Consider the following 19,555-nt stretch of genomic DNA (forward strand, 5'->3'; position numbering starts at 1 on the left):
TTCCATGTAGGATACAAAGATAAATTAGACATGGTCCCAATACACAAGGAACTTATGAATCAAAATATGATATTATTACCTGATATCAATTCTCATAGTTATTTTTATTATGATGAACTTATTTTATTAAGTATATCTTATGCAGTGTCCACAGCACAGAGTGTATGTCATCACATATATTTACCACTGTATGTGAAATAATTTTCTGACATGACATACATCCCCCAAAAAGCTCTATTTAAATCCAAAGGACATGAGAGAGCACTGATATATAGACCTTATATTATTTATGAAGTAGAATTTATATTTTGTAAGAATGTTTGAAACAGTGTCTTTGGGGTGGGTGTTTAGCCTAGTTATAAGACACAGATTAAGAAGCCTATGTCACATATAGGGTTACCTGAATTTGATTTCCAGCTGCAGCTTCTGACTTCAGCTTCTTGCTAATATAGTCCCTGGGAAGCAGCAGTAATGGTTTGTGTTATTTGGTCCTTGCCACCCACATGGAAGACCTAGATTGCATTACTGCCTCCTGGCTTCATTCCTGTGATGCTTATGGAGTGAGCTCATGGATATAAGGTTTCTTCCTCCCACCTCCAAATAGTTAAAAATGTAAAATAAATCTCCACTAGGTCTCTGAGGATTGAGGTTTCATATTTCATGATTGGTATATGAATAGTTTCTAACATGAGAAAGTAAGATTGAAGTGGTAACCAGGTGAACAAAAGAGGCACACATTGAAAACCTATTTTAAGAGCATAGACATCATGTGTGAAGACTTGCAAAATGGATTCAGTCCATGATCATGAAATTCCTACTTATTTGAGGGACTTTTTGGTGTGTATCTATATATGAGAGCATCATTAATTTTTTTTGTAGCTTGTGACAAATTTGAATTAATCGAAAAATCTTAAAATTTTTCATTAGCTAATAGAGAAATATAAATCAAAATCACTCTTACCAAAAAAATCTATAAATAAATACATACATACATACATAAATAACAAATGGTAGCAAAGATGTGTGGAAATTGAAACCCATGTGTATGTTTATGGGAATAAAAATTAGTGGAAACATGGAGAACATTACAGAGGTTCCTAAAAACTAAAAATAGATCTACCACATGATCCAGCTATCTGAATACTGGACATACATTTGAAGGAAATGAAGTCAGTACATGAAAGAGATACCTGCACCCTCTTGTTCATTGCAGCACTAGTCGCAATAGCCAAGATACAGAATCAACAAAAGTGACTGCCAGTGGATGAATGAATAAAGCAAATGTGGCATACACACGCAGTGGAATATTATTTAGCTGTAAAAAAGAATTAGATCCTTACATTTTGGGCAACATGGATGGAACTGCATGACATCATGGTAAGTGAAATAATCCAAATACAAAAAGATAAGTTCAGCATATTTTTTTCTCAAATGTGGAAGCTAGAAAAATCTATCTGACAGTAGAATAATGATTATTAGAGACTGAGAAGGATGCGTGAGGAGGAGGAGACATACAGGGAGGTTGGGTAACTAGGCACCCTAAAAATGAGGAGAATCGGTTTTAGGGTATCACAGCACAGTGGGATGACTAGTTCACAACAACCTATTATATACTTTATAATAAGCTAGAAGAGAGGAGGTCAAGGGCTTCAAATATAAATAAGAAAATGGAAATGCTAATCACCCTTATTTGGTGAATACACATTTTATACATGCATTGAAATAGCACGTTTTACCCCATGAATATGCACAATTTTAAGAAATGAAAAGACATTTAAAAGTTCCAGTAATTTGAAGTAAAGTGTTTACTTTTTCCATTTCCTCCCCTGAAACAGTACGCTTGCATATGAATGTATGCAATCAAAATAGGTCCGTACTCAGATTATCTAATGCTATTAATATAATTCAAGAAAGTAACAAGAAACAACTAGTTCAGATTAGTAAATAGTATAAAATCAGATGCTGGACTGCTTCACTTCAAAACCCAAGTTAGTCATTTCTTAGCTGTGTGATTTTGGACAAGCTACTTTGTTATGTCTCAATTCCTTCATTTGTAAAGCAAGGAAAATAATTACCTCTATTTTATAAAATGATTGTGGGCATTAAATGATATAACATATAAAGCACTTAATACAGTGACTGGCACACAGCATGAGTGCAATAAGTGGTAGCCATTACTATTATTATTCCCTCCAGGAAATCTCTCACCATAAGCAATAATTGCTTGTTTTGTCTGAGTCCTTATGACCCTCTTGGCTCTTCTGACTCCAGAGTGCTCACTAAGAGACTCAACTTGAAAAGGGAGGCCATTTGAACTCTGCAATTCAACCTCCCCTGGTGTTAGTACAATGGCGTGGTGGCATTTTGTACTTGCAGAATAGCACTTTGTGGCAGTTCCTGTCTTCTTGATAAATTCCAACTGCTGACTGGAACATATGCTGCTGTAGATGGTAGAACAGCAACCAGCAAGAACTAGTTAGATACAAAGGTTAAGAAGCAGTTTGGCTTTTTAATTTGGCATTTGATAATATTTTACTTTAACTTCTTTCATTTCTTATTGTCATAATGTGAAGATAGGTCCAAATAGATGTAATGAAGTAGGGAAACAATTGTTCAAAGAGCCCTAAATCAAATCAACAAATATTTACAAAACACGTATGAAACTAAGTGCTGTTGAAATACAGTACAGAGATGTATAAGATATGGACAATATCCTTAGAGGGGATGAAAATGTGGTTAGTGATAGATATATGGATGCATAGAAAATTAAGTAACAAATACTGAATTTTACAGTCTCATAGCAGCAAGATAAACATTTCTAACATAAAAGGCAAACTAATATTGGCTCTTGTTTTAAATTTTAATTTATTTTATTTACTTGAAAGACAGAGATCTTCCATCTGCAGATTCACTTCCCAAATATGCATAACATCCAGGGTTGGGTCAGATTGAAGCCAGGATCCAGGGACTCCATTAGCATATCCCATATAGGAAGCAGGAACCTAAGTACTTGCTACCATAAGCTGTCTCCCAGGGTGTTCTTTATGAGTACACTGGATGGCAAGTATAGCGGAGACTGATGTAATCACTCTGATATGGCATGTGAGTATTCCAAGCAACATCTTAACCACAAATGCTTACTGAAAATATGGGCTCTTAAATGAACAATATGACTGGAGGATAGGAAGAGATCGAATCCTGAAGTGGGGAAATATATGAGCAAATAAGAGGAGTAGCAGTTTAGCTAAATCTGGGCTGTTCTGTTGCAGATCTATGCATCTATGACCAGAAATAGATTTTAAGGTTAAGATTGTGGAGGACCCTGCACGTCACAGTAAGGTGTATCAACTTTTTCCTTATAATTGGGAGCCACTGGTGATTTTAAACAAAAGGAGTAATGGGAGGGAGTGAAAATTTAGAAAAAGTTACTTAAGCCAAATTTGTAGGATAGACTAGAAGAAGGAAAGGCAAAAATCAGATTTAACAGTCTCAATGTTATAAAAGGAATCTGAGGCCATGGGAAAGAGGTAGAAGTGGAAGAATCAACATTTGGTGACTGGTGCAGGTGTCAAAATGAACAAGACAAAATAGTTGATTCTTTGGAAATGGGAAAATGTTGACATACTTCTAATAATTTGGGAGTTAGAAAGTGTGAGATGGTATGATGGTATTATAAATTTGTTTTGCTTGTGTAGAAGAGCAAACATTAAGTTGTAGTCATATTAGTTTTAGGCAGTAATGTGGAAATATATAGAGCTCATGAGACAAAAGAACATGGAATGTAGGCAGTTATACTCACTGATGACATTTGGAAGCATAAGAGTAATGGAACAAAGCAAAGGAGAAGAATCTAAGGATGAAGATGAACCTTGAGCAGTATTGACATCTTAGAGGAGCTGACAGATGAAAGAGACTTTGTCAGGTATTTTGGATTATGGATTAACAACATCCTCAGTTAACCTGTTCTTCTTGATTACCAGTAAGCTCAAGATTAATTGTGCACCACAATAGAATATTTTCCTCATCTCAAATAGCTGAGAAATTCTTCTTTTCCATGATGATATCAGATTTCTTTTCTTTTTTTTGGTGTTATTTTAGTATTTCCATTTTGTGTGGCTCAATTTTTCAAGTTGATACAAATCTTTTTCTGATGATAGGCAGGATATAAGCAACAATTGCATAACAACAGGTAACCTAAGACTATTTGAGAGAATCATTCAATAAAAATGAATATCTAATACTTTCAAATGTCTTAGACACACAGACTAAGCATTGGAAGGTAGGCTTGCATTTGGCAGTGAAGGAATATTATGACTTGAGAAAGATATAACTCATGGAAAACCTTGGGTTTTGGATTGGGCTGCCAAAAGAGTGGGGAAAAAATCTGTGATAGAGATGAAAAGATATGAGTAACCCATCATGCAAAGCATTACAGATGAAAATATTTTGGGCTTTCTACCTTAAAATTTATGTATTTGTACCATCAAATTTTCAAGCATCTTTCTATACTCATAAAGTAGGTATCTATTTCATCCCTTATATAGATTTGTGGCAAAGCTGGCCAGGGGAACAGTTTGATGCAAAAGGACAACAAAGTGTTTTTTTTTTCTTTTTGCTGCATGTGTTTATTGAGATGGGCCAGAAAGAAAAGCTGGCAGTCATGCCTCTGCAAGACCCAAATGCACAGGTGAAAAACTACCCAGAGGAAACCTGCATGCTTTTTCAAAACATAACTACCAACAGCTTCACCAAAACAGAGAGAATAGTGTTAAAGAGACACATAAATGTACAAAATAAATTGGACAACCAAATTCTATTTTTTGTCCTTATGTCAATAAAACACCAAACTTTTAATTGCTCTAATATCTATTTCAAAATGCATTTCTGTGTCCTTTCCTCCCAAAGGCTTGCTCCATTCAATCCTCTCCTTGAGGCCTCCTCTGATAATGATGAAAATGACTTCCACAAATTCCATGATAATCACTATCAATGATAATTCTCATTTATTGTATGTGTTGAATGCCTACAATGTGTCATGCTCTTTTTCCTAATTATTTTATGTTTTTCCACTTCTTGATGCCTTGCGCATGCTTCATTTTCTACTCAAAGTATGCCGCAGGGCATAGGGAAACTGGGAGAAAATATTGATCTACCATAAAAAATATACAAGTGAGTTTGATAATATCTTCCATGAGGACTGTGTTGGACTCCATGTTTAATTGATTATCTTAAGAGGTAATATCCTGCTACCATTAAAAGACACAATTTCTACCAAAATAATTGAACAGCATTCCCTTTAATGAAAGTATTTCAGCCATTTCATCAACTAAATTGGATGAACTCTGTATCCAAAATATGAGAATATATCATAAATATTTGGATTATAATTTTCACTTATTTCTGATCAAAATATTCTTCCATTCTTCCAAGCTTTGAAAATCTAATTAAAATATCTTCATAATGTTCAAATTAAGAGTATGCCATCTATTGTTTTGGGTGTCAACATGAAATACAAGAAATTCAAAGAAATACAATGCATGTTGCTCTTGTTCTTATGGAAAATGCATCTGAATTTTTTCCAATTTTTTTATTTTTTTAACTTTTATTTAATAAATATAAATTTCCAAAGTACAGCTTATGGATTACAGTGGCTTCCCCACCCACTATAACTTCCCTCCCACCCACAACCCTCACATCTCTCGCTCCCTCTCCCATCCCATTCACATCAAGATTTATTTTCGATTATCTTGATATACAGAAGATCAATTTAGTATATATTAAGCAAAGATTTCAAGAGTTTGCACCCACACAGAAACACAAAGCGTAAAGTACTGTTTGAATACTGGTTATAGGATTAATTCACATTTTACAACACATTAAGGACAGAGATCCTACATGGGGAGTAAGTGCACAGTGACTCCTGTTGTTGATTTAACAATTTGACACTCTTGTTTATGACGTCAGTAATCACCCTAGGCTCTTGTCATGAGTTGCCAAGGCTATGGAAGCCTCTTGAGTTTGCCAATTCCAATCTCATTTAGACAAGGCCATAGTCAAAGTGGAAGTTCTCTCTTCCCTTCAGAGAAAGGTACCTCCTTCTTTGATGACCCGTTCTTTCCACTGGGATCTCACTCGCAGAGATCTTTCATTTAGGTGTTTTTGTTGTTGTTGTTGTTGTTTGTTTTTTTTTTTTTTTTTTTTTTTTTTTTTTTTTTTTTTTTTTGCCAGACTGTCTTGGCTTTCCATGCCTGAAATAATCTCATGGGCTCTTCAGCCAGATCCAAATGCCTTAAGGGCTGATTCTGAGGTCAGAGTGCTGTTTAGGACATCTGCCATTCTATGAGTCTGCTGTGTATCCTGCTTCCTATGTTGGATCTTTCTCTGCTTTTTAGTTTTATCAGTTAGTATTAGCAGACACTAGTCTTGTTCATGTGATCCCTTTGACTCTTAATCCTATCATTATGATCAATTGTGAACTGAAACTGATCACTTTGACTAGTGAGATGGAAAATGCATCTGAATTTTAAAAGTTAGTATGGGGGGACGTTTTGTGTCACTGACCTCTTGGATAATGTCATCAAATTTATGAATCTGTTTTTAAATTAATATTATATACAAACAAAACAATGCATATAAATTTAAGGAAGACTGTAAAAACCCTGATGTCTAAACTTAGATTTTTGAGAATCCATGATCCTGAATTAATCACCTTCAGTTAGCAGAAGGTAAATAGTTTTATTTTCCACCGAAGAAACCTCTGTAAACCTCATTTTTCTCACATTTAAAAGTAAGATATGGCCTGCTTAATAAGGTAATTATTATAATTTGAGATGATGTAAATAAAGATATTCTTATGCTGCTGTTCTTATATCAATTTATAAACTCCCATATCTTTCCAACTTTTGGGGCTCCATCTATTGATAATGCCTTCAAATGTTGTTAATCCTAATTGAAAGATATCTATAATTACACATTGTGTAAATTTCATAAAACCTACTTGTCTTAAATAAATATATTTGTAAATTATACAATCAGGTCCTGTTAGAGAACAATACTGGGAAAAATGCTATTTACTGTCCAACTCAAGCATAATTTTAACTATTTAGAACATCTCTTTTATACTGAGTTCTTAAATTAATAGAGTCTAAGTTCCTTTAGATTTTAAGTGTAAAATGCCATGACAATACATGGATTTTTGTTCTTAATTTGAAATTCATCCTGAAATATTAATTCACAGAACTTACAGTAATTCACAGAAACTCAGTCCTTACATGTTTTGAATATCTATAAATATACTTTCACATCACATTGTATGGACTCTGCTTTATAAGCTTAGCAGCAGCCTCTGGACAAAACAATTCAATAAGGACCTGACCTAGTAACAAAAATATTGATTTCTTTCCTTCCTCCACTGTAAGAGTCAAGAAAGCTTATCAAGTTATCTAAATAAAGTAACATAGATGACACCAACGAATATCACAGCGTTCTTTGAAGAAATTCCATGTGTTTCCCTATAAGGGACAGATACGGGAAAGCTAGTGTCTTTCGTCCTCAAGTACTAGGAACATCATGAAACTGCATGATTCAGATGGAACATATGTCTTTCAGTACTGAGACAAACAGAATATATTAACAGATTTTGTCTTTGAATTTTCATGGATTTTACAGTCCTAGTTAGAATAATATCTTGTATTTTTCCATTCACAACTTATCAAAAATGTGTTATAGTAGTGGATCAAATACACAACAATGTTTGTAAATCATATATGAAATGACCTCCAAAAGCTCACAGAAAATGGTCAGGAGCCAAGAACTCCATCGGAGCCTCCCACATGGGTGGCAAGAACTCAAACATCTGGGCCCTCATCCTCTGCTTCCCAAGTACATTAGCAGGAAGCTGGATTAGAACTGCAGAACATCCATTACCTAAACCAAGCATTCCAATATGGGAAGTGGACACTCTGAGTTATGGACTAACCCACTGCACACAACAACCACTCTACCCTGTGTTTTTTGAAGTATTCTTATATTTGATACTCATAAAAATTACATCTTCAGTCAAATTTTTCAATGTTACTTTGTTTTTAAATGTATCTTAATAACTTAATGTACTGGCTGGTGCCGCAGCTCACTGGGCTAATCCTCCACCTGCCACGCCGGTACCCCGGGTTCTAGTCCCAGTTGGGGCGCCGGTTCTGTCCCAGTTGCTCCTCTTCCAGGCCAGCTCCCCGCTGTGGCCCGGGAAGGCAGTGGAAGATGGCCCAAGTGCTTGGGCCCTGCACCCGCATGGGAGACCAGGAGGAAGCACCTGACTGCTGGCTTCAGATCAGCGCAGAGTGCCAGCTGTAGCGGCCATTTGAAGGGTGAACCAATGGAAAAGGAAGACCTTTCTCTCTGTCTCTCTCTCTCTCTCTCTCACTGTCTAATTCTTCCTGTCAAAAAAATTAATTAATGTACAACCTGTATGTGTTATGGAAAGAGGATTTTGGTGGCAATACTGAGTTCTATTAAGTTTTCAGTATAAAAATACATTGCCTATGCTATGTATTCTGTGTAAGATATCTTGACAGAATCCTGTTATTGCAAATATAGATTTCAAGCATCCAGTGGTGAGATCTGAATTGCCTACTACATACCCAGGAGCTTAAGGCACCTATATTAACCACTTTTAAGGTCAAAATATCTTAACTTTAGTAGACAGTATAAATTCAGGGATCTATTTAAATCCCAGTTTTTGGTCCCTATCTTTCAGAACTGGATTTATTTGCTTCTTTCTCAGTAACTGGAGATTAAATAGAAGTACACATACTGAAGCTATCCTGTTGTAGATGTTTTAGTATTAAATTACTCTTCTGCTTCTGGGGAAAATTCTATTCAATTGTGGCAAATGACCTATTTGATGTATTCATGAATTCTATTTGTATAACCAGTGTTTCTCTAAGGTCACATTTGGTAATATTTGAAATAGGGTCTGTTATAACTCATATTGTGTTGATTCTAACCCAGCTTGCTATTGCAACATTTCCAGCCAACTGCAATGCTCCTTTCTATTCATTAGGGTTTCCTAGAGTTAGAGAGTTTTAAAAAACTATCCTTTTGTTTACAAAATGTTGTTTTAGATTCTGATAGTTCTCTGAGACCCCAATGTCTATACAAATATATTTCGAGAAGATAAATACTTTTAGTTAGGGATTTTAGGATCCTTTCAATGTCTGAAGTCTCTATGATTGACTCAAGCCCCTTAGGCAGCATCTGTGGACCACCAAGATGATAGTCAATGTCTCTCTTCTCTAAGATGCATAGCAACATATCAACAATATATAAAGTCTTTCTGGGAATTAAGTACATATCAAATAAAAATATCATATTGACCATCAATATGATAATCAGTATTTGCTGACTGTTCACTCTGTGCCATTAGGGAAAGCACAGAAAGGTTAAGTAATGTCTATGTTTGGGTTTCCTGAAAGCAAAACTTTTTTTTCTTTTTTTTTGACAGGCAGAGTGGACAGTGAGAGAGAGAGACAGAGAGAAAGGTCTTCCTTTTCTGTTGGTTCACCCTCCAAAGGCCGCTGCAGCCAGCGTGCTGTAGCCAGCGCACCGCACTGATCCGAAGCCAGGAGCCAGGTGCTTCTCCTGGTCTCCCATGTGGGTGCAGGGCCCAAGGACTTGGGCCATCTTCCATTGCACTCCCAGGCCACGGTAGAGAGCTGGCCTGGAAGAGGGGCAACCGGGACGGAATCCAGTGCCCTGACTGGGACTAGAACCTGATGTGCCGGCGTTGCAAGCGGAGGATTAGCCTACTGAGCAGCAGCGCCGGCCAGAAAGCAGCATTTAATACAGGGATGCAAGTGGCCAAATCTGTATGGAAAGGGTAAAAATGGAGCAGGGAATTGGAAAGAGTTGAGGAAGTATGTGGTCTTAGGCAAAGGGGAGTTTTGTTTCATTTGTGTTGTGTGTGCATGTGGCACAGGGAGCAGCAAAGACTTGGAACATAATTCACACTACAGAGTTATCCTGCCTCATGACAAGAGGGCCATAGGACATTTGTTACCTTTTTACCCTAATAATAGATCATGTGTCATCCCTGGATGTAGGAGGCTAATCTTTTACACATCTTTTGACCAGACAGCTATCATCAGCCAAGAAGAATTTTCACTAGAAGTTTGAAAATGTAAGTAATTAGTCCATCACTCTTTTAACTCAGGGATGCATATAGAAGTGGTGGGAATACTGCCAGTCCATTCAGGGTAAACTTGACTGTTAGGAGTTGAATGGTATCCCCACACCAAAATCGGTATGTTGAGGTCCTATCCCTCATATGTCAACATTTGACCGTATTTAGTGTTTTTATAGTGTTAATTCAGTTAGAATGAAATCACTAGAGTGGACTGTAATCTAATATAAAAAAGATGCATTTGAACAGACACATGAAGAAACAGGGAGAAGACAACCATCTACAAACCAAGGAGGGAAGCTTGGAACACATCCTTCCCTCACAGCCTTCAGAAGAAACCAACCCTGCTGAAACTATGGTTTTGAACTTTTGGACTCCAGAACTGTAAGAAAATACATTTCTTTTGTTTAAATCATTTAGTCTGTGGTATAGCAGCCCCAGAAAACTGACACATTGCTTGAGATCATACAACGAATAAGTGTCAGAATCAAGATGGCAAGTCTTAATGTGTTGGAACACTCATCCTGAGACAAGGAGAATCTGTGAACTTAAACCTACATTATAAGTAGACGTTGGGATGCAGGACTTAAACCACTGCTTGGGATCCCAGTCTGCCTGGGATTGAGTCCTATCTCTTCTTCTGAGACAGCTTCCTGCTAATGTACCAGAGAGGCAGCAGATGATAGCCCAAGAACTTGGGTCCCTGTCACCCACAAGGGAGTCCTGGATGGAGTTCATGGTTTGGCTGGCCAAGTCCCTGATATTACAAACATTTGGGTAGTGAGCCAGCAAATGGAAGATCTCTCTCTCTCTCTCTCCCTCCCTCTCTCTCTCTCCCTCCCTCTCTCTCTCCCTCCCTCTCTCTCTCCCTCCCTCTCTCTCTCCCTCTCTCTCTTCTTCCCTCTCTCTCCCTCCCTCTCTCTCTCATTCCTCCTCCCTCCCTCCTTCTTTGTCACTCAGCCTTTCAAATAAATAAATATATGAAACTTTTTTAAAAAGAAGTTTCATTCTGGAGCTGACCTTTGTGGCACAGTGAACTGAGCTACCACCTGCAACACCAGCATCCCATATCAGAGCTGTTTCTAGTCCCAGCTGTTCCATTTCCAATCTAGCACCCTACTATTGTGCCTGGGAAAACAATAGTACCTGCCCCAAGTACTTCAGTCGCTGATGCCCATGTGGGAGAACTTAATGGAGTGCTGGTCTCCTGGCTGTGGTCCCTAACCATTGTGGCAGTCCAGGGAGTCAACCAGTGAGTGGAAGATCTCTCTCTCTATCTTTCTCTCTCTCCCTTTCAAACAAATAATTTTTGCTTGAAAAAAGTTCCATGCCTGGGCACAGCAGAGAGGAGCCAGGTGATAGGAATCTAACAGTGATGCTTTGAGAGACATATCTGAACTGCAAATTCACCTAAGCTCAACGTTCCATTGCTCTCCATCAATCACTGATTTCAAATGAGTCTCCTCTCCTACCACTTCGCAGTTCTCTCTGGGTTTCTGCCATAGCTACTAAGGGAGTTTATCAACCACTGGTCCTTCTACATTCAATCTATTCTCCATACTATAATTAACAGTCCTTCAAGATCTTAGTCTAAACTACATTCCCACTTTCTTTTCTTTCTGCTTCCCAAGTTCCCATGCATACTGACCACTTGCAACTGTCTGGTGTGTCAAGGCCACGGTGAACATTGGACTTGTATCTTTGCAGATGTGGTAGCTTGTAGAAGTGCTGCCAGCTGCCTTTACCTGCAAGATCAAGTGCTGCAGAGTCCATTCATCCATGATAGCCTGAGGCAACCACAGATCCAGCTTTGTTTCCTGCTCAATAATCTACATTTATTCTCTAAGATCAGCTCCAAGGTCTCCTCCACTCTCATTTACTACAGTGCCTCTCAAGCAACTTTCTCCCAACTTCAGACTTTCACAGGTGTGTTTTTTCCCATCCTACATGGATTCAGCAATTCAGTCAGGTTTCAGATTTTTTTTTAACTTTTATTTAATGAATATAAATTTCCAAAGTACAGCTTATGGATTACAATGGCTTCCCCCCCATATCGTCTCTCCCACCCGCATCCCTCCCCTTTCCCACTCCCTCTCCCCTTCCATTCACATGAGGATTCATTTTCGATTCTCTTTATATACAGAAGATCAGTTTAGCATACATTAAGTAAAGATTTCAACAGTTTGCTCCCACACAAACATAAAGTGAAAAATAATAGATGATTTTTTAAATGATGATGAAATCAGATCAGACCTATTGTCATGTTTAATCCCAGTGAAAGTCAAGTTGGGAATTGATAATTTCTTCCTTTTTTTTTAACAGAAGATCAGTTTAGTATACATTAAGTAAAGATTTCAACAGTTTGCACCCCCATAGAAACACAAAGCGAAATATACTGTTTGAGTACTCATTATAGCATTAAGTCTCAATGTACAGCACATTAAGGACAGAGATCCTACATGAGGAGTAAGTGCACAGTGACTCCTGTTGTTGACTTAACAAATTGACACTCCTGTTTATGGCATCAGTAATCTCCCTATGCACCAGTCATGAGTTTCCACGGCTATGGAAGCCTTTTGAGTTCACCGACTCTTATCTTGTTTAGACAAGGTCATATTCAAAGTGGAGGTTCTCTCCTCCCTTCAGAGAAAGGTACCTCCTTCTTTGAAGACCTGTTCTTTCCACTGGGATCTCACTCACAGAGATCTTTTGCCAGAGTGTCTTGGCTTTCCATGCCTGAAATACTCTCATGGGCTTTTCAGCCAGATCGGAATGCCTCTAGGGCTGATTCTGAAGCCAGAATGCTGTTTAGGACATCCACCATTCTATGAGTCTGCTGAGTATCTCGCTTCCCACGTTGGATCACTCTCCCCTTTATTTATTCTATCAGTTAGTATTAGCAGGTACTAGACTTGTTTATGTGCTTCCTTTGACTCTTAAATAATTAAAATCAGAGAAGAAATCAACAGGATTGAATCAAGAAAAACATTACAAAAAATCAGCCAAACGAGGAGCTGGTTTTTTGAAAAAATAAACAAAATTGACACCCCATTGGCCCAACTAACTAAAAAAAAGAAGAGAAAAGACCCAAATCAATAAAATCAGAGATGAAAAAGGAAATGTAACAACAGACACCACAGAAATAAAAAGAATCATCAGAAATTACTACAAGGACTTGTATGCCAGCAAACAGGGAAACCTATCAGAAATGGATAGATTCCTGGACACATGCAACCTACCTAAATTGAACCAGGAAGACATAGAAAACCTAAACAGACCCATAACTGAGACAGAAATTGAAACAGTAATAAAGGCCCTCCCAACAAAGAAAAGCCCAGGACCAGATGGATTCACTGCTGAATTCTACCAGACATTTAAAGAAGAACTAACTCCAATTCTTCTCAAACTATTCAGAACAATCGAAGAAGAGGGAATCCTCCCAAATTCTTTCTATGAAGCCAGCATCACCTTAATTCCTAAGCCGGAAAGAGATGCAGCATTGAAAGAGAATTACAGACCAATATCCCTGATGAACATAGATGCAAAAATCCTCAATAAAATTCTCGCCAATAGAATGCAACAACACATCAGAAAGATCATCCACCCAGACCAAGTGGGATTTATCCCTGGTATGCAGGGATGGTTTAATGTGCGCAAGACAATCAATGTGATACACCACATTAACAGACTGCAGAAGAAAAACCATATGATTATCTCAATAGACGCCGAGAAAGCATTTGATAAAATACAACACCCGTTCATGATGAAAACTCTAAGCAAACTGGGTTTGGAAGGAACATTCCTCAATACAATCAAAGCAATCTATGAAAAACCCACAGCCAACATCCTATTGAATGGGGAAAAGTTGGAAGCATTTCCACTGAGATCTGGTACCAGACAGGGATGCCCACTCTCCCCACTGCTATTCAATATAGTTTTGGAGGTTCTAGCCAGAGCCATTAGGCAAGAAAAAGAAATTAAAGGGATACAAATTGGGAAGGAAGAACTCAAACTATCCCTCTTTGCAGATGACATGATTCTTTATTTAGGGGACCCAAAGAACTCTACTAAGAGACTATTGGAACTCATAGAAGAGTTTGGCAAAGTAGCAGGGTATAAAATCAATGCACAAAAATCAACAGCCTTTGTATACACAGACAATGCCATGGCTGAGGAAGAACTTCTAAGATCAATCCCATTCACAATAGCTACAAAAACAATCAAATACCTTGGAATAAACTTAACCAAGGACGTTAAAGATCTCTAGATGAAAATTACAAAACCTTAAAGAAAGAAATAGAAGAGGATACCAAAAAATGGAAAAATCTTCCATGCTCATGGATTGGAAGAATCAATATCATCAAAATGTCCATTCTCCCAAAAGCAATTTATAGATTCAATGCAATACCAATCAAGATACCGAAGACCTTCTCAGATCTGGAAAAAATGGTGCTGAAATTTATATGGAGGCACAAGAGACCTCGAATAGCTAAAGCAATCTTGTACAACAAAAACAAAGCCGGAGGCATCACAATACCAGATTTCAGGACATACTACAGGGCAGTTGTAATCAAAACAGCATGGTACTGGTACAGAAACAGATGGATAGACCAATGGAACAGAATTGAAACACCAGAAATCAACCCAAACATCTACAGCCAACTTATATTTGACCAAGGATCTAAAACTAATTCCTGGAGCAAGGACATTCTATTCAATAAATGGTGCTGGGAAAATTGGATTTCCACGTGCAGAATCATGAAGCAAGATCCCTACCTTACACCTTACACAAAAATCCACTCAACATGGATTAAAGACCTAAATCTACGACCTGATACCATCAAGTTATTAGAGAATATTGGAGAAACCCTTCAAGATATTGGCACAGGCAAAGAGTTTCTGGAAAAGACCCGGGAGGCACAGGCAATCAAAGCCAAAATCAACTATTGGGATTCCATCAAATTGAGAAGTTTCTGTACTGCAAAAGAAACAGTCAGGAGAGTGAAGAGACAACCGACAGAATGGGAAAAAATATTTGCAAACTATGCAACAGATAAAGGGTTAATAACCAGAATCTACAAAGAGATCAAGAAACTCCACAAAAACAAAACCAACAACCCACTTAAGAGATGGGCCAAGGACCTCAATAGACAGTTTTCAAAAGAGGAAATCCAAATGGCCAACAGGCACATGAAAAAATGTTCAAGGTCATTAGCAATCAGGGAAATGCAAATCAAAACCACAATGAGGTTTCACCTCACCCCGGTTAGAATGGCTCACATGCAGAAATCTACCAACAACAGATGCTGGCGAGGATGTGGGGAAAAAGGGACACTAACCCACTGTTGGTGGGAATGCAAACTGGTCAAGCCACTCTGGAAGTCAGTCTGGAGATTCCTCAGAAACCTGAAGATAACCCTACCGTTCGACCCAGCCATCCCACTCCTTGGAATTTACCCAAAGGAATTTAAATTGGCAAACAAAAAAGCGGTCTGCACCCTAATGTTTATTGCAGCTCAATTCACAATAGCTAAGACCTGGAACCAACCTAAATGCCCATCAACGGTAGACTGGATAAAGAAATTATGGGATATGTACTCTTTAGAATACTATACCGCAGTAAGAAACAACGAAATCCAGTCATTTGCAACAAAATGGAGGAATCTGGAACACATCATGCTGAGTGAAATAAGCCAGTCCCAAAGGGACAAATACCATATGTTCTCCCTGATTGGTGACAACTGACTGAACACCAAAAAGGAAACCTGTTGAAGTGAAATGGACACTATAGGAAACGGTGACTTGATCAGCATAGCCCTGACTGTTAATGAACAACTTAATACATTATCCCTCATAGTAGTTTTTTTGTCTGTTCTACTTAATATGACTGGTTTAATTCTGTAATTAATACACAGTTATTCTTAAGTGTTGAAATTTAACTGAAATGTGATCCCTGTTAAACATAAGAGTAGGAATAAGAGAGGGAAGAGATGTACAATTTGGGACATGCTCAAGCTGACTTGCCCCAAATGGTAGAGTTAGAAACATACCAGGGGACTCCAATTTAATCCCATCAAGGTGGCATGTACCAATGCCATCTCACCAGTCCAAGTGATCAATTTCAGTTCACAATTGATCATAATGAAAGGTTTCAGATTTTGACAAAAATTGCATTCAAATTTCAGGTCTGCTACTTACCAAATACATATGTATTTTAATTTTCAACTATATTAGTCAACTTATTGTTACTATCATGAAGTACCTGAGACAGCCTACTTTATAAAGAAAAGAGGTGCAAAGTGTAGGGTCTTTATCTGGTGGTGATCTTCTTGCTCTGAATCTCAAGTTAATGTACAACATTACTTGGTAAGAGACAGACAGTGTATATGTCGTCTGTGTGGTTTCCCACACACGCCTTATAAAACCATTATAGGGGCTCCATCCTAAGTAGCTAATCCAATCTAATCATTTCCCATCAATCCCACTTGTAAACACCATAACTGGGTCAAGTTTCAACTCTGTTAGTACTATTAACATAACATTTTAGAGACCAAATACAGGGAATAAATCATACTAAAACCATATTAGCAAATTTATTAACCCCCACTACCCTCAGTTTTATCATCTTTTTTTTAAAAAACTTTTATTTAATGAATATAAATTACCAAAGTACAGCTTATGGATTACAGTGGCTTCCCCCCAATAACTTCTCTCCCACCCACAACCCTCACATCTCCTGCTCCCTCTCCCCTTCCATTCACATCAAGATTCATTTTCAGTTTACTTGATGTACAGAAGATCAATTTAGCATATTAATATTAAGTAAAGCTTTCAACAGTTTTCACCCACACAGAAACACAAACTGTAAAATACTGCTTGAGTGCTAGTTATAGCATTAAATAACAATGTACAACACATTAAGGACAGAGATCCTACATAGGGAGTAAGTGCACAGTGACTCCTGTTTTTGACTTAACAAATTGACACTCTTGTTTATGGCATCAGTAATCACCCTAGGCTCTTGTCATGAGTTGCCAAGGCTATGGAGGCTTTTTGAGTTCACCAAATCTGATCTTATTCAGACAAGGTCATAGTCAAAGTGGAAGTTCTCTCTTCCCTCCAAAGAAAGGTACCTCCTTCTTTGATGGCCGGTTCTTTCCACTGGGATCTCACAGAGATCTTTCATTTAGGTTTTTTGTTTGTTTGTTTGTTTTTTGTCAGTGTCTTGGCTTTCCATGCCTGAAATACTCTCTTGGGCTTTTCAGCCAGATCGCATGCGTTAAGGGCAGATTCTGAGGGCAGAGTGCTGTTTAGGACATCTGTCATTCTATGAGTCTTCTGTGTATCCCAGTTCCCATGTTGGATCGTTCTCTCCCTTTTTTATTCTATCAGCTAGTATTTGCAGACACTAGTCTTGTTTATGTGATCCCTTTGAATATTAGTCCTATCATTATGATCAGTTGTGAACAGAAATTGATCACTTGGACTAGTGAGATGGCATTGGTATATGCCACCTTGATGGAATTAAATTAGAATCCCCTGGCACGTTTCTAATTCTACCATTTGGGACAAGTCTGATTGAGCATGTCCCAAATTGTACATCTTCTCCCTCTCTTATTCCCACTCTTATATTTAACAGAGATCACTTTTCAGTTAAATTTCAACACTTAATAATTGTGTATTAATTACAGAGTTCAACCAATAGTATTAAGTAGAGCCAAAAAAAAATACTAAAAGGGATAAAGTATTAAGTTGTTAATCAATAGTCAGGATAAAGGCTGATGAAGTCACTGTTTCTCATAGTGTCCATTTCACTTCACCAGGTTTCCTTTTTGGTGCTTGGTTAGTTGTCACCGATCAGGGAGAACATATGATATTTGTCCCTTTGTGACTGGCTTATTTCACTCAGCATGATGTTTTCCAGATTCCTCCAACTTGTTGCAAATGACCAGATTTCATTTTTTTATTGCTGTATAGTATTCTGTAGAGTACATGTCCCATAATTTCTTTATCCAGTCTACCGTTGATGGGCATTTAGGTTGATTCCAGGTCTTAGCCATTGTGAATTGAGCTGCAGAAAACATTAAGGTGCAGACAGTTTTTTTGTTTGCCAATTTAATTTCCTTTGGAGTTTTATCATCTTTAAAATGAGGATACTGAGAATGACAACTTTATTTGATTGTTTTAGAAATTCAATTCTTGTAAATTCTTTTTTTTTTTTCCCTTTTAGTTTCATATTGATGATTTCTTTCTTTTTTTTTATTTTTTTTTAAACTTTTATTTAATGCATATAATTTTCCAAAGTACGACTTATGGATTACAATGGCTTCCCCCCCATACCGTCCCTCCCACCCACAACCCTCCCCTTTCCCACTCCCTCTCCCCTTCCATTCACATCATGATTCATTTTCGATTATCTTAATATACAGAAGATCAGCTTAGTATACATTAAGTATGGATTTCAACAGTTTGCTCCCACACAGAAACATAAAGTGAAAAATAATAGATGATTTTTTTAAATGATGATGAAATCAGAGCAGACCTATTGTCATGTTTAATCCCAGTGAGAGTCAAGTTGGGAATTGATAATTTCTTTTTTTTTTCTTTTTTTTTTTTTTTTTTTTACAGAGGATCAGTTTAGTATGCATTAAGTAAGGATTTCAACAGTTTGCACCCCCATAGAAACACAAAGTGAAATATATTGTTTGAGTACTCGTTATAGCATTAAATCTCAATGTACAGCACATTAAGGATAGAGATCCTACATGAGGAGTAAGTGCACAGTGACTCCTGTTGTTGACTTTACCAATTGACACTCCTGTCTATGGCATCAGTAATCTCCCTATGCTCCAGTCATGAGTTTCCAAGGCTATGGAAGCCCTCTGAGTTCTCCGACTCTTATCTTGTTTAGACAAGGTCATAGTCAAAGTGGAGGTTCTCTCCTCCCTTCAGAGAAAGGTACCTCCTTCTTTGATGACCTGTTCTTTCCACTGGGATCTCACTCGCAGAGATCTTTTGCCAGAGTGTCTTGGCTTTCCATGCCTGAAATACTCTCATGAGCTTTTCAGCCAGCTCCGAATGCCTTTAGGGCTGATTCTGAGGCCAGAGTGCTATTTAGGACATCTGCCATTCTATGAGTCTGCTGAGTATCTCACTTCCCATGTTGGATCACTCTCCCCTTTATTTACTCCATCGGTTAGCGTTAGCAGGTACTAGACTTGTCTATGTGTTCCCTTTGACTCCCAGTCCCTTCACCATGACCAACTGTGAACTGAAACTGATCACCTGGAACAGTGAGATGGCATTGGTACATGCCACCTCGATGGGATTGAATTGGAATCCCCTGGTACGCTTCCAACTCCACCACTTGGGGCAAGT

The sequence above is a fragment of the Oryctolagus cuniculus genome, chromosome X (genome assembly GCF_051225735.1).
Source record: "Oryctolagus cuniculus isolate XC-2025 breed Fujian yellow rabbit chromosome X, ASM5122573v1, whole genome shotgun sequence".
Taxonomy (NCBI): Eukaryota; Metazoa; Chordata; class Mammalia; order Lagomorpha; family Leporidae; genus Oryctolagus; species Oryctolagus cuniculus.